The sequence below is a fragment of the Oxyura jamaicensis genome, chromosome 8 (genome assembly GCF_011077185.1).
Source record: "Oxyura jamaicensis isolate SHBP4307 breed ruddy duck chromosome 8, BPBGC_Ojam_1.0, whole genome shotgun sequence".
Lineage (NCBI taxonomy): Eukaryota > Metazoa > Chordata > Aves > Anseriformes > Anatidae > Oxyura > Oxyura jamaicensis.
Window position 1 is genome coordinate 20864724 of NC_048900.1, and position 17090 is coordinate 20881813.

Below are 17090 nucleotides of genomic sequence, written 5' to 3' on the forward strand. Positions count from 1 at the left end.
CAGAGCTGCTCTCATAGGCTTGGATTTTTTCTGTCCAGAGCAAAGAGAAAGCTGTGCGTAAAAGGCTTCTGTGGGCAGACAAGAGGAGAAACCTGGCTAATGGTGTACTACTGAAAAGACCCCAGTAGGATTTGCCCATCCTGATGGACAGCCCATCATGAGCTGCTGTGGTGCTTTGGTTAATGCTGCCCATGCCTGCACGTTGTTGAGTGCTTCTGTGCATTAACATATAATGGTTTGGGAGGATTCATTTTTTTCAGAGTGCCAAATGTTCACACATTCATTGCAGGCTCTGTGGCAGCTGTGAATACTCAGTGCCTTTGAAAGCATCCAGGGCCCATGGGATGCTTCAGTTGGAGCTGGGAGGTGACCATGACGCACCTCCTGAGCTGCCACCAACCATCTGCTTCTCCCTCTGGCTTTTCTTTGTCACCAGGCTTATAATTAAGATGTGATATCATGAAAGTTGAAGAAGGTCTCCATGCCAGTAGGAGCATGGCTGAATGTAAAAAAAGCAATGGACTGGGGTTCTTCAACGTCCTTGACTAAAAGGGAAGGAGTAAATTTAGAAAAGGTGGAGAAGAGATTGAGGATTGATGTAAAGAAATATACAAATTCACTATTTTTGCCACCACCACAGGGGCGATTTTTACAGGCAGCAGATTACTGTGTAATCTGTGTAAGTCTGAGATGCCTAATTAAACTGGGGGCAGCAGCTGTCTCCTTCTTCAGTTTTCTCCCCTGGCTGCTGATGCTGCTGGAAGACATTTATTCAGATTATTTTATGTCTACACATTGTAGCCCATTTTGGAGCCTGGCACAGAGAATTACGTGTTTAATGTTCTGGAGTGTGAAAAAATTCTCCAAGGTTCATAATCTTTATCATGGCCCCTGCAAAGAACAAAAGCATCATTCCGGCTGCTATGCACAAGCTGGTGGAGTTTGAGATGTCCTAGGACGGATCTTGGCCTAAGGATAATCTGCAGTAGAATGGTTTGCCAATTTTGTGGAATACTTTCAATGTGCTTAAACTGAAGAAAATTGGCTCTGTTTCACAGGCCCAGATCCAAATATTGGTGTCTCAGATGTGCAACACTTCTGTCTCGAGAAGCAAACATCAGTATGTATGCTTTTTTCTCTAGCGCAGACTGGCTCTGAATTACTTCTACCTAATCTGCAAGGCAAATCTGGAGGACAGTGACCTTTTAACCGCCGCAGTCACTGCAGGTTAACTGAGGGTTTCCTGGATGGCAAGTCTTGCTCTGTGTATTTTGGCAATTAATAGCTTCTCTTGCCCCACTGACTCCTGCCACCGACTCTCTCAGTGTCTGGGAGTGTGTGAAGAACCTGCTCTGCATCTCTGTAAGGGGGGAAAGAAAAATCATCCCCAAACCCTGCATATTTCATGTCCTGCCATCAGTGGTGGAGGGGGGCAAAATATGGTAGCGAATATGGCACTGGGGAGAAATGAAGGGTGTGGGGGAGCTGTGGTAAAATCCTGCACACTGGAGCTTACTGCAAAAGCTAGAAAGAGAGGTTGAGAAAGAAGCACCCCCATATGCACCCTCTTCATTTTTGTTGTCCCCATGGCATCTTGCTGGTCCAGTCAAAGACAGCTCACTTGTCTGAGTAGGTCCCTGATGTAATACAGTTGTTCTTGGGATTTCGCTGTGATTCTGCCTTATCCCCATTGCGGCGCTGCTAGGAAGCAGCAGAAGAATGGCTGGGCTCCCGATCTGCAAAGCACTCTTACATTTCCCCTATTAAAAGCAATGTGATAATGGGAGCAGGGTTATCTCTGCATCTGCATTCTGGGGGTCGGCCTGCAGCATCCCTTTTGGAGGGACGGCGAGGGTTGAGGGCAGGGAGCCGCCTCTGAGAGCAGTCTGCTGTGCTGCTTGGGTGCTTCCAGGCAGAACCTGGGCTTCCCTACGTTCCCAGCCTGTGCTTTGTAGCTGTTGTTGTCACAACACATTTCAGCCTTGCTGCTGGAGCTTCCTGACAATTAGGCAGCTGGCAGATAGCAAGACATTAACGCCTGAGATAAAACAGATTGAATATGTATTGCGTAGCGGAATTAGCGCCGGGCGTGCGCTACGATGCCTCTCCTGGAATTGAGTTCACGAGCTGTGAGTAATGTTGGTGCTGAGGAATCGCAGGGGCACCCGAAGGTTAAACACACAGCACCGGCACCGTGTCAGGAAAGAGGTGCTCTCTGGGCTCCTCCCCGCGAGCAGGACGGGACTGGTGGTCTCAGGGCCTCTCTGGTGAGATGCCCGGAGGAGGAGGTGAGCAGGAAGGGGCACGTGTGCGTGAGCGGTCGATACAGAAGTGCTAATTTGGCAGAAAGCACTTTCAAATCCTCTCCTGCTTTTACAGACTGCAGTAAGAAATTATTAAATTTTCTCTGTGATCTGACTGTGTTTCTGTCAGGGTGACCCTAATTCCATTAGAGCAGCTCAGAGCTGATTCAGGATGACTGTTTTACACTTTCTCCCTCAGCTTGCTTGTGTTTTTTTATGCACTCTGTGCTTCCCTGTCTGTCAGCTTTTGATTGTGCACGGGAAGAAGGGCTTCGCAGATTTCATTTAATGTTCAGTTCAATTGTCAGCTAAAAGATGCTCTTTTCAAGCCTTTGGAAATATGTCATTTACTCTAATAAAATAAATAAAGCAACAACAAAAACAACAAAATCCCCTCTCAAAATGCAGAGAAACTAGAAAAAAAATCAATACTGTCATCAGAAATCATCAACGATGTGTTTTGTTGATGGTTTGTTTTCTTAAAATTAGGCTTTGTATCTGATGTATTGGGCAAGACTTCCATTAGCCCAAGGAAGAGACCAAGCGTCCCATCCAAAGTCTTTTTATCTAAAATCTGTCTTGGTGTGTCTTGCACTGAATTTCAAAGGGCTTAAGGAAGAAAACCACTTCAAAAGTGACCTTGTAGAAGGAAAGAACTAAGGCAGCACGTAGGCCAACTAGGTGTGAAGTGAGATGTGGTAAACAAACAATTTGTACTTTCTGATTTCTAAAGATGGAGCAAGCCTGGCTTTTGTTTGGGAGGATGGCAGGAGCTTGCAGCAGTGAGCTGATGTCTGTAAAGACAGGTCCCTGGCCTCTCACCACCTCCTGTGAGCAAGGACTCCAAATCTAACGCATCTCAAAGCTGCCCTGCCCTTGGAAAGGATAGTCCCTTTCTATCAGATAGGTATGTGTGTCATACAGATTCTTTCCATTAACCACCATGTTTCTTGGAAGCTAACTGGGGTGAGGAGACACAAAAAACAAAAAGGAAGATGAGGTGGTGATATTTGTGAAGGCTGAGAAATGGAAGAGTACTGAATGCCCTTCCTAGGCACGTGATTGCAGGTGAGCTCTGTTTTGCCAGGGATTTTGCACTGCACTGTGAAGTTCTGTGGGGAGGTTTCGGGTGGAAGAGCACTGGAGCTCTGGCTGTTGCTCTCAGCTCCCCTTGTGCCCTGTCTCTGTGTCTGCTATTGCTCTTCTGTGCTCCTGGGACCTAGGCCCAGCGCAGCAGGGCGTTGATGTCCCAGTTCAGCTCTGCCCACTTTGCTTCATAGCCTGGGTGATGGCGTGGTGATAGACCAGCCCCAAGGATGGCTGGCCTGGGCCATCCCCTTGCTTGCCGTGGTGCTCTCAGAACAGCCCCTTTGCAGAGCTGGCCACAGGGTCCCATCCAGAAAGTTGGGCCTGACGCTTCTCCATTGCTGCCTTGGATCTGTTTCTGCTTCCTAGTTTTTGCTTGTGTGCCCGTCCCCAAACACTGCATGTGGTGATTATGTGTAATTGATATGATCAGATCTCGGTATTGCAACACAGGTAAATACTAATTTTCTGCAATTCTGCTTTGACAAATTCCATCAGTGAAAAATTGTTTAGGAAAGCCCCTGTACCTGGGGCATTGGGGTTGCATCGTTAAGGGGCAGGCTGAAATATTAACCACAGTTATTGTGCAGCTTTATTGTTGGTGTCCTTGCTCATCATATATATTTTTAGGTATAAATGGATTCCGTGCCTTTCCTTAAAATATCTGAATGCTGCCTGCTTGCAACTGAATGTTGCAGACATAAAGATAGGAAGGATGCTGTAAAAGCAAAAACCATGTTGAGAGCAGACAACAGATCTTTCTGCATTTACAGCCTTGCCCCTTTTTCCTCTGGCACTTGCAGGACTCCTGTGAATTTGTTTGGATAGCTACCTACACCAGGTCGCAGCATTGCAATTTGTCTTTTTTCTTTATTCTTTAAGTCAACATCACTCATCAATCAACATCAGCTGCTGGGGCAAAGGTCTGCCAAGCTCCAAATTTCTTATCCAGCAATGGTCAGTGCAAAGACCTGTGGAGGGTGTAAGAACAGCATAAATATTTAGCAGTCCCTTCCTGGTGTCACCATCCAGCCTTCAGAGACCGGTGGCTCCTGAGCCCTGGGAGGTGGTACAGTAACTTTGGGCAGGATCACTGGGTTGTGCTCTCAGGCAGCTCCGAGCAAGTTGTCAGTCACCAGGGGTGTCCTGGGGCTGCTGGTTTGCATGAAGACCACGTGTGGGCTCTGACTTTTGCCTCTGCATCGCAGGTCCTCATGTTACCCTCTAACTGCTGCTCTGCTCTGCCAGTCTCGCTTGCCACCCGCAGCACTCAGACGGAACCAAGTGGCCAGAGCTGCTCTCCTGCCCTCGCAAGGGAGTTCCCGTGTTTAAACGTCTTTGCAAGTTATTGGGCACACTGACAGGTGCTGAGGGGCAGATATACCGAATACTTTTTTTTTGGAGTGTGTGCACGAGAAATGTGCTTATTTGCTATGTGATAAAGAAAAACAGTAAAACTACCTTATTAAAATTTTATCTCCAATGTGGATTCATAGATTTTAAGGCTAAAAATCAGATCAGTGTAGTATACTCTGACCTGCACAGCAGAGGCTGTATAATTTCAGCCAGTAATTTTTGCATCTACTTGTAACTGCTGGGGATGAGCTAGCACGTAGCTTTTAAGAGGCTATCAAATCACAGTTTGAAGACTGAATGGTAGGGAATTTACCTATCTCCTGTGTGATCCATAAAAATGGCAAGTACTTATTACTTCTACAAATTTGTACATATTTCAAGCATGGCTTCTGCGTTTTTGGGTTGAGTCACTGGATGTTGTAACCTCTGTCAGCCAGGCTAGAAACTCCTGCTCTTTAAGGCAGTCTCCCTGAGAAGCAAGCTAGTGTACAGAAATAAGCCAAGGTGAAAGTTTGTACTTTTTGTTGTAGAAAAATGGATTGGTCTTGATATTTTTTTGTTGTTGTTGTTCAGAGATTACTCTTACAGTTCTTCATTTATCTTCCAGATTTTTAGATGTGTTCTTTAAAGTCAAGGGACTAGCACTAAGAGAAGCAGCGGACCCCTCTTTCCACATAACAGCAGCAGTTTTGCCCCTTTGCCCGTAGCATTGAGCTGTGACCACAGTCCTCTGTGATGGCCTTTGAATCCTTTCCTAAGTTTCCAATTCCCAAGATGCAAACTCCCATTCCATTAGTGTGACCTGGGTTCTTGCTCCTGAATATCTGCCCTTCGCTACATAGCAATGCGTTCTGCTGGATCCCAGTTCATCGACTTGCCCAAGTAATTCTGTACAAGTAATCTACCCTTGTTGTTATTTACTGACTACCAATCTTGATGAAGTTCATTCTTTAGTTTCCAAATTTGGTTGCAAGTTGGTTGCATTTATTCCCAGATGTTAGTCAGTTGTGACTGTCTGCGCAGGCTGCTGTGAATATTTTAGGGAGATATTTTAAATATCCTACAGTAGTGATGGTGGCATTCTTTGCAGATAAAAATGAGCATGGAGAAATAATGATGAAATGATACAATTTGTCATGCTGCTGTTTGCTACTAGTAGTACTGACCTCAGGTGGGCAAAAAGCATGAGGTCTGCTGGAGCTTTGTGTTTTAGCTGAACATTCGTAAAAAGCAATAAAGTAGTAATATGGATGCTTTTTTTGGTTCTTTGATTATTTGTTCATTAAGTTGGTACTTCAGGATGCTGCTGTAATACAAGATGATCAAGCTCATTTTGGTGAACAACTATGAGTGTGAAATTTGCTCGAAATATTATTCAATCTTTTTTGATGGTGAATGCATTTGTGGTTTGTTTTTAAAGCATCTGTTCATGGATGTTTTTTCTCTAGTAAGATGTCTGTCTTTATGTATCAGTAGCAGAAAAAGCAGTGGTGTACTTTTAATTGAATGCTATATTTAGCCCCTTGTGTGAATCAGTGCTTTGTCTGGGCTGAAGAGAAATCTCATTTATTTTGTTGGTGCGAAAACACCGTAGGGTGCTTGCTGGAAGTCTTAAGTCATAGAAATGTCTCTTGCCTCACGTGCTTCGTTGACATATCATTACTGGATTAAGCCCAAGTGCATTTTATGGATGATTGCTTTACGTTTGTATATGAATTGTAGGTTGCAATGCTAGACTTTGCCCTGAATGTCAGTTAAGCCATATGTATGTCTTAACTTTACTCATATATATATATATATATTCTCTAAATAATGTCTACATGTGAGGGTTTTGCTGGTTCAACTCAAAGGTGAATGATGAAAGCCCTTGCGAGTTAATTGCAATGCAGGGAGGAGGAGACAATGACTCTCCGTGCTTAGATATCCGAGTGCAGAACACCTATGTGTTTTCTTTTGGTTTATTTTTAGACAAATGCACTTCAGCTGTTAGTGTAACTGTGGTGTTACTTCTATTAAAGGTTCCTTTGAAAAAAGGGCTCCAGGAAATATGGGGCAGCTTTCTTCACCCAGGTCTCCTGCCCCGAAATGCTCCATCTGAAATTACCATTCTGAGTCTTGGCAGCAGCACAAATGTGCCTGGCAGATAGGATGGTACATTTCCACCAGCTTGTCAAATCCAGCTCGTGGCTCATGAGGGTGTTAGACGTGCACATGCTGCCAAGTTGTTGCTTTCAAGGGGCTGTGCATAAGGCACAGAGAGCACTTCGCTGGGTTTTGAACAAGAAACTGAAGTTACCTGCTTTGAGGTGAACGTGAGAGTTGCCATGAGCCAGGTTCAGAAGGGATTTTGATCCTTGTATTTGACAAAAACTAGCTTGGAAGCAAAAGACTATAGGTACAGTTCACCTGTGTTTAATTTACAAGAAGGAAGATTCATTGGAAGAAAGGAGTGATGAAAAGTGAAAATCTTCTGACATGCTGAAGATAATTAAAATACTTATCCATGTATTTTAATCTTATTTAGCATCAAATAGATGCTTATTTAGCATCAAATTTCTGTAGTTTCAAAACACAAGAAAATCCTTACACAAGTGAACTTCTCTCACTCACTCATTCACCACACTTGATTTACAGAGGATTTAATAAACGGTGGGGTTATGGTACCAGGAATAGGCAAGTGAGCATCAGTGAAATTCAGAGGAAAAAAGAGAAAATACTTTCCTGTTCCCATGTAGAGCTCTGGGATGCCTTGTCCTGGCATGGCGTGATCACTCTTGGCATGCTGAATACGAAGAATTTAGCGGGGCTCTTGGGAGGGCGATGAGGGTAGTCCAAGACCTGGAAGGTCTCCCTTTGCTCCTGTTGATGGTAAGAGGAGGTAGTGGTCTTCGCTGTTCACTTGTCGTTTGTGTGTGCTGTGTACATACTTCCAACATCTGTATGCTCTATTGCACACGTTTTTTTCAGGGGTTATGCAAAGTTCTTTAGTTACAGCCTGTTGTTTTCAGCTGCTGGTGAGTTTCTTTTGTGGCTGAATGTGCCTTGCTTTTGGTCTTCAGCCAAAGTTGGGGGGCTGTATTTTATCAGTTGGGCATTTGCTTTATGGATCTTCCTGCAGAAATGGTATTTGGACGCTTTTGAAAACAAGCAGAGCGGAAAAATACTTCTGTATCCTGTAAAACAAGCTGTGGAGTTATTCATAGGTCTGAGGTCTAAAATGTCTGTGAAAATGTTTGACGTTACTCCAGATGCACTTCGGCACTTGAGGGGAAATGTAACTTGACTTGTGGAAGGGAGTGACCCTTAGAAAAATAGGCTGTTGAGTTATATAAAGGAGACTTCGTGCAAATCATTATGTGCATGCGACTAAATAATGTTGTCTGAGCTAGTATGCCACTGAATCACCTGTATATTCGTTCTGTGAACAAAGCCAGAGCTACTCTCATCTCAGTGTTTTGAAGACCCAGAAGCAGAGGTGGTCCTCCAGATCCTGCAGCACATAGTGACGTGGACAGAAAGAGTTCACAGAGACACGGTGAACTTTGCTTCCCAGTGCATTCCTCTACTTCTTGAGGCAATTCAGTAAATACAGTTTTCTTTGTTGCAGTTGTGCTGTGGTTGTACCCTAGGCCACAAGGGTTTGGACTTTCCTTAATTGAAGGTACCTGTAGAACCTCAATTCTGCTGTAGTTTAGACAAACATTTAACATAGTTATCTGCATACCTTTAGTTTTTTCACAAATGTTAAGATACGTCTCTCTTACTGTGGCTGCAGAGTTGCGTGCCTAGGAGCAGACTGTGATTTTGTGTTTTTTTTTACATGTTAAGATAGAGTCCCTTGGAGTATGTAGCATTAAGTCAGCATTAGTACAGCTCATCTTTTCCATTAGGCACTCGGCCTTCTGTTGCATATGAAGCTTTTTTTTTCTCTGAGTCAAATTTAGCTAAAATTTCTGGCGTTAATGTAGTATGTTGTATGAGAACAGTTTCTTTCGTGATTTTTGAGGAATTTAAGAAAATGCAATGTATAAGAGTAATATGGCAGTATTTCACATCGTGTTTTCCAGGTTTATGTCAAATGGCAGAAGAATGTATTATTTTGTGATACAGTCATTGCTGGACCACATCAGACTCAAGGTTCATTTAGCCCAGCATTGCCCTGAGATGGCCTCCCACAATGGCCATCAAATGGGACATCTGTAAGGGAAATACGAAAAGAAAAATCCCATACTCTTGGCTCTTCTCAACCCACCCAAACTAGCTCCCATTTTATATCTAAAATTAGATATTGTTGTAAGAAGCTGGACTCTTACTGTTGCTTCTCTAAAGCATTATTAATTGCAATAACTTTAAATATTGTTACATCCCCATGGGTAAAGGAATAATATCCAACGTAGATTTGTCAAGGTCAGATCAATCTAATTTCCTTTAATGACAGGATAACAGGCCTTGTGAATGGAGAAGCTGTAGATGTCATTTATCTTTAGTAAAGCTTTCAGTAGTCCCTCATGAGACTTTTTCTCATGAAACATCTGCTCATAGGGTGGGTATTTGGCAGTTCGGTAGCATTCAGCATTTGCAGTAATGATCTCTCTGATAGAATAGAGAACATGCTTATTAAATTTGCAGGCAGCAACAAGCTGGGAAGAGCAGCAAGCATGTTGGAGGACACCATTAGAATTCCAAATGATTTTTACAAATTAGAGAAACTGTCTGAAAGGATGCACGTCAATAAGGAGAAATGCAGATAGATGTTTGAAAATCGGAGTAATCAGCTATATAAATACAGAATGAGACACAACTGCCTAAACAGCTGGTAGACAGCAAAGGTCTCGCAGCTCTAGTGGATCAGAAACCGTACAGGAGTCAACAGAGTCAAGAACACCATGCTGCTTTGAGAGGCAACATCCATGTTACACAGAAGTGAGGAGTGCCATCCCAGACAGATTAGATAGTCTTTCTACTCTGCTCACATTGGTAAGGTCTCCAATGAAACAACATCTAATCTTGAGCACTACACTTCCAAAATGAATGGGCTAGTTGAGGTGAATCCAGCCCAGTGCTAGGAGGAGATACGGTGTTCTTAAACGGGGAAGTTCAGGTCAGGTACTGAGCAAAGCTTGCTAACATAAAGGATTGCTGAGCACTGAATTGAATTTCTGGAAGAATTTGTGGAATCTCATAAATAAACATGCAGAAAGTGTTCCCTCATATAGGCTTTGAATTGCTAATGTTATTTCTTGAATGCTTCTTTGTCTTCATTTATTAACCGGGAAGGTACAGGTTCCCCGTCTGTCTTCTCTGGGTCACCTGATACTCTGGTATTTTTGTCCTGTCCTTTTTCATCCTTCACTCAAGTGACAATCGCTCTTTTCCATCTGACTTTGTAACTTTGTGTGAAAGTATTTTCCAGGCCCCCAGTCCTCCTCAACGCCCTTCTCTGTCCCTCTGGCTCTCCTTGAAAGGAGCTGAGGAGAAGAATCCAGGGGAGACTGTGATGCTAACAAAATAAGACTTAAAGACAACCTCTGCATATCATTGCCAAATGAACTCTCATAGGTTTACTATCTTTTTGCCCACATCTGGGCTGACGAAAGGCCTTTCAGCTATCTGTTACAGTGGACAAAATTTCAGGGGACAATCGCAAAGGATGCGGTACATCCTGGAAATCCTTGCGACCAAAATTCCTTTCTGCCTATTTGTGTGTATGAAAGGGCAAAATGGGTGCTTTGATATCAACAGTAGTGGAAAGGAAGATACATGTTTTTTTTGTTGTTGTTGTTGTTTTTTTTCTTTTAATAACTGCACATCAACCCCATGGACTTTCGCCTGGTGAGGGGAGTCCCAAGACTCTGTGGGAGGGGAGTGCCTCGTGTTAGAAGATGATAGTTAATTTGTCGCATAGTTGTTTTGGATAAGAAGACATTTGCCCACTGGAGCTTCTTTTTTCCCATGTTTCACATAAGAGCCATGTACTTCTTGGAAAGCTTTCTCCAAAAAACAGATCAGAGGAAATTTCTTTCTTTTCATTTTTTTTAAATAATTGATTTAAATCAAGATGAAGGCTTTTATAGAAGTCCTGAATTCTGGAAACTCTGACCATTATGTTGGGGTGTTTTTTTTTGGTTTTTTTTTGCAGACAGACTTTGGCTTCAAACAGCAATTATTTTTCACAAGACGAAAATGAAGTCTGTTGCCTGTTATGAATAATAGAGTATGGTAATATTACAGCTATATATGCAAACTCTGCAGACTGGCAGCACAGCTGCTAAGCGTTACATTTTTAAAATATGTACAATCTTTTGTCAACAGAATTAAAAACAGGAACATTACATGGTTTGTTTCTGCATGAGGGTGTTTTGTAAGGAAATTTAATGATGAACTGTTCTACATTTTGACCTTTAAAAATATTTCTGAGCCTTTGCACCTCCTAGTGAATGGAGGAGATTCTCAAATTAAGACGTGGAATCCTAATGGTGCCTCTGACATTTCCTAGGCCTGGCTGCATACCTGTGCTTGATTAGTTTTGTAATGCGCCTGCTCTGCCAAGCTAGAGCCCCTCACATGCTCTGCACTTGGGCTTTTAACACGGTTGCACTGTAAACCTGGTTCCAATTAAAAGGCGATGCAGTTCTGGTAACGGAAAGTTGTTTTATTGTTCCTCTCCCCAATATGCATGCGAGTGGAAGTGTTGTAGGAGAGCGTTATCGCTGTTTTTGTAGTTCTTCCTTATCTCCTATCAGTCTTCATATACGCCCCAAAAAAGCAAGTGAGAAATGGAGCATGCCCAGCGGTCTGAGGGCGAATGTGAATCAGCGAGATAAACCTTCAGAGGCTGAAATAGGCCTGACTGCAGATGATCCTTCGGTGCTTTGCTACCGTTCTGTAGCCTATATACGGTGTGTTGAGCCACAGGCAGCAGCAGAAAATGTTTGGAAATACAGCAAGGAGCGCAAAGCCCATCACATTGGTGCTGAGAAGGAAATGATGCTCACTCAGGCAATCTCCCTCTTCTGCTCTCCTCCTACCCACGGAGCAGGGAGATCAGGGGAAACAACCATGAAAGTGAAAACGCCAGAAATAATGAATAAATGTGAAGCCTGGAGCACATTTAAGTTTTCTGTCCCTCACAAGGAAAGAGCTAGAATGGGTTTTGGTGTCCTGCTGCTCAAGAGAAGCTGCAGACAAACACTCCCCAGGCGCTGCCGAGCGGCTCCTCGGGTGCCTCTGCGCTGTTCTCACCTGCGGGAAGGAACACACCAGTGCTAGCAGAGCGCCGATTGTGTCTGAGCTGGCAGAGGGTCCCAGAACTGATTTATAGCACTTGTTCAGCTTTCAGCGAGCAGCAAATGCGTTGCTTAATTATTCATGGCAGATGTATTATTGCAGGAAATTAAGACATCAAGGAAACAAGTAAAAACTATTACTGAATGGAGCTATAAACAAGGTAAGGTGGAAGGAGAGGCAGGGGGACAGTGCTGAGCCGTTAGAAGATTGTGCTCAGGAGCGTTTCATGCTTTCTGAAAATAATCAGTGAAATTCCCAAATCTTTAAGTGATAATTCATTGCCCGTAATTAAATATTCTATTAGCTAACAAGCTGGATTTAATTTGTTACATTTGTCATTTAAATTATCACATTTGTGAATGTGTGAAACCTTCCTATTGCTCCTTTCAGCATATCCACGTGCATACAGTTCTCTTTACATCTGCAGCCTTCCTCGGGAGATTTGCCGTTTACCTTGTGCAGCAGCGAGGTGAGGGCAGCTCTTGGCTTTCTGCACCAAGCACGCCGGCTGCAGGTCCCTGCGCAGCTGTCTGCCTGCAGCAGTGGGGAGGGATGGTGCTGCTGCAGAGCACGGGACCCCAGCATCAGAGCTGCTGGTGCTGGATTCCCTCTGCCTGAAACAACATGTGAACAGGCATGCACGTGCCCAGCGCTCTTACAGGTGGTGCTGGGGATTTATTCAAAGGTTTATGCATCAGTGTTGGGGGTTTCTGCTGTGAACCAGTCCTCAGCTCTGCCTAGTAGACCATATTCCTATGGAGGCTGGAGATGTTGACGTGGAAAGCACCAGCACCTTCTGGCTCATGAAGTGGCACTAGAAGGGGTCTGGTGCCTCTTCTATGTGTGGAGGGAGGTTTCTGTTTATATTTGAACCAGGTTCCTATCAGCTCTAAACCTTGGAGATTTCATGACAGTTTTTCAAATATGTACTCAATTCTGCTGCTCCCCTTGCCACCCCCCCAAAAAAAAAATATTGAGAAGAATGTGGCTTAAAGTAAACCCTTTCAACTTCTCTTGCGATAGTAGAATTTTTAACTTTATTGAAAAAAAATATACAGGGAGTACCTCTGAATTTACACGCAACGTCAGGCTTCCAAGACTTTCCATTTCATTACTATTCATGAGTTCATCGTTTTGGTACATCTGTTGTAGTTTTGGAGCCCTTTACCTTGTAACTTCAATTATGTGATTATGTAGCTGAAAACAGGACTTGTAATATTAAAACTTACTGAGGACTGGGAGCAATTTTAAGGCAAGCGAAGGGTGGTTCAGCACCGTATCTCAGAGAGCATCTCTACAGGCTGGGGTGCTCTTTGAAATGTCTTTTTTCAGTGGTGCAAGTGTACAAACTGGCAAAAGTTCAAAAGTTGTCATTATTCATAGTCTTTCAAAGCAGTGACAAAGTAGCCTTGTGTGGTTGCATTCCTGTGATGGGAGTTGTTGGAGTCTATTTGCAAACTGAGACTGTTTGGAGACTGAGAAAATGGGAGATGAAAGTATTCTTTTGCTTGTCCTATAGGGTTAATTTTCTTGATTCTTGCAAGCCACGGTGCACGCACAGCCTCTGTGCAAGTGATATGTGTATATGCAGAGCGCACATACAAATGGTACGATAACACAATAGGAGTTGAGCAAAAAAGAGATTTTACAAGAATCCGATACTAAGTCATAAACATTCAGGAGCGTGTTGCTAACTGGATTTTGGTGAGAATTGGCTGTTCTGTACACGTGCATCTCCATATTGCCCAAACAGAGCTTGCAGACCTAATCAATTGGTTCCCGAGCCGTTTAGCTTTTTTTAATTACTCTTGTCAAAGTGAAAATTATGTGAAAGGACTTGACTGTGCAATTAGCTGCTAAACATTCTCTGCAGCATAGTGGAAAAACAATACGAAGTCCCAGAATAGCAGTAGATACAACCCAAGAAAAAAAATCTGTTTTAACGAAGAAAAAGATATCCTAGTAAGTGATCTAAATTAAGGCGATTTCCCTGATTGTTTATTTTTTAAACATGCCTACGTTGACAGAGGGGAGCAGAAAAGTCTGGGTTAGAAGTTGGGGCCAGGCGCAAGGTTCGTTATACCGTGGTGACTTCCCCTGAGCTGAAGGCCCTGCCCTTGGTAAAAGGGAGAGGGAGAGTGCAGGGGGTTTCTTCTGTGGGCTGCGAGAGCCTGATTAGCACTCGTTCAATGATCTATAGATCATCTCCTCAGACAAATTGTATCTCTCAACAGCTTCACACTAAACTAATCTAGGCATTTAAAAAATAAATAAATGAGGCAGTGTCTATAAAGAGTTCCCGTCTAGTGAAGTGGAGCAGTTGGAGTCTGATTAATGAATCCCATTTAGCAGCCCGCATGTGTGCTCACCACTCCCCTCCGCGCAGCTTTGTCATCCAGGATGGCCCCTGTCACACCGCGCCGGCGTGTCACACCGCGGTGGGGTCTGTCCTGGGGCTGAGCGAGCCCGGGGCAGGTGGTGGCCTGTGCTGGGGAGGCGTGTGGTCCCGTCGCTTGTGTGCACGTGCCTTAGGGGTAGGTAAAGGGCTTGGTTTTCACCAAGCTAACACACAGAGTGTTTTTATGAGCACTAAAAAAATACAACGTGGATTTACCGAGTGTGTTATAAATGGCTGAGCTGATGGAAGGGACTGGTGCGGGCTGGCCGAGCAGCCTCACTTCTCCCCCGACCAGCACGGCGAGGGCAGCTCGGCGATCCCTGACGCTCCGTCCTCTATGTTGGGAAACATTTAATAGATTCCATGGCTCAGAATTTTAATGCGGCTTTTTTCTGTATTGATAGAGGTCTTTGAAGCCACTCGAACATTTTACTAAGCATACATGCCAGGTTTTAAGTTATTTGTAGCAGGGACTTGATGATTTCTGATCTTCATTAGGCTGTGTACTGGAAGGTCAGTCCACGCACACATGCCTCCAGTCATTTATTCTGCTGCCTCTTAGCGCCTGCTGCACCAGGACGTGCTGCTGGAAAAGGAAATTGCTTCTTTAGGATAGTGAGTAATTCTCCCAAGATACAACATTTTTACGAGGACTCAAGTTCCAGCATTGCTCATGGGTGGGATTTTTTTCTCCAGATGAGGCCAGACCTAGCAGCACTGAGACGTCCCTTCACAGGGGGTTGGGTTGGGTGGAAGCAGGTGTGATAGGGCTCGGAAACCAGAGAATTCTTCTATTGGGGTTGAAACAGCAGATTGACTTCTGGTTGGGGTTATACCTAGGTGCAGTGAGATACTGTGAGTATAGAAGCTGTGATAGCTCGTTGTGTGTGATACCTGTTTGGTTCAGCGCATGAGCTGTAAGAGCTCTGGTGTGCCATGAAGGAAAACGCTGGGGCGAGCTGCCCCGTTCTCTCACTGAAGCAAGGGAGTGCAATGAATGGGACACAAGATGTAGGACGGACAAGTCTCACGGGTACAGCACTTTTGGTGATCCAGAAGCCCTGGAGATGCCACTTGTTTTGAAAAGGGAGCACATCTGTAGAGGGAGTAGCTTTTTAAAAGAAGGCGATAAAATGCACCCTGAACGCAGAGGTTGGTGCCACTCCAGTTACGCTCTGAGAGCATTTCCTGTTGGGACAGAACCAGGTACCTTTTCAGGCAATGGAATGTTTCGGATTGTTTCTGGTGTGTGTCATGTTGTGGATGTTTATGGTGAGGCAGGTGGAGGAAGAGCAATGGAGAAGTGCTTTCTGTTCTGAGGCTCACTCGATAAAAAATTGAGTCTGGGCTGTGAGCACAAAGTTTTTAAGTTGCAAAAACGGAGAATAGGAAGGAAAAGGTGCTTCTGCCTGGGGAAATATAGATACCTTGTCTCAAAATGTTTGCAGGTGGATCGCCTTACAGGCATGTGAGAAATGTTTGCATTTTTAAGCTGCAAGAGGTGCTGCAGATGTGCTGGTCTCCACCTCCCTCCTCCCCCTTTGCTGCTTGTGATTTAACATTTTGGAAGTTCTTTGGGGAGTTATATTTTGTCCCTGCAATCCTTTTTAAATTATAAATGATTTTATAAGCAAGTCCTCTTGACTGTGGATTGGCAATCTCAGTAAATTATTTGGTGGGATACTTAATTTGAAGTTTCTTCATTGCTTATGACAAGATGTTTCTGCTGCTGTCACTGTTGATGATTCATAGCTCAAGTGAAGTGCTTAGCACTTCACAAAACGTGTAACAGAGGCAGTCCTACTCATAAAGCGCTTCCAACCTAAAAATAGTAATAATAAAAAGCCCCAAGAGAGCTGTGGTGGACTCTGCTGAAACTGCGGGTGGGGTGGTCTCCAGGAACGATGCTAAAATCAGTTGGGGGGAGGCAGGGGGTCCTTTCTAAAAACAAATCACTGTTATCTGAGATAACACCTGGTAGTAATTCCCATATTTTCTCCAGAGCTACCTATATGAGCAGTCAGGGAGTTTGGGATTTGTTAGTATCAGTGCTCACACACGGGGATGAGGTGCTCATCGCAATCCCTGGCGATTTGGGGTGTTCCGCTTTAGTGGCTGGGCTCCCCGTGCGGCACTGCACGCCCTTGCCTGGGCTGTGGGGTATCTGGTGGATGATTAGAAGGAAGTGGAAAATTAAGAGGCCTTGCACTGGTTAGAGAAAAAACATAAAATGAAGTATTGAAGTACTGGCACCATCTGGATGTGACTGATACTGTGCTCAGTGTCTGTGTGTTAGACCAAAAAGTGATCCGTATTAAAATTATGCAGACGAGCCTTTTAAGGGCAGAAGGAAGGAGTGGCTGTCTGCCTAAATTCCTGCTGTTTTGCCATTACTGATGTTTTCTCTGTAAGAAGCTTCAATGAGGAAGCCTGACAGATGGCAACAAAAGGAGCAGTGCAAACAAGGGCACTCCTATAAAATAAACACAGAGCTTTAACCGTTTCTGCAGAGTGTTCAAAATATGTTTAAGAATTTGGGCAGAACTACACAGACATTGTACGGCGGTTACGTGAAATTTCAGAAAAAGCAGCGGAGGCTGTTTTTTTCCCCCGCCAAGCCAAATTCCAGGGATACCACCGAGAGCTGCTTTCCTTCCCCG

At 44.1% G+C, this 17090-nt stretch overlaps 1 protein-coding gene across 20 annotated transcripts in view; it reads left to right on the forward strand.

Annotated features, from left to right (window-relative positions):
* PTPRF (protein tyrosine phosphatase receptor type F) overlaps positions 1–17090 on the forward strand; it is a 280990-nt gene that overhangs the window by 44628 nt on the left and 219272 nt on the right. The gene's annotated exons all lie outside the window — the stretch shown is intronic.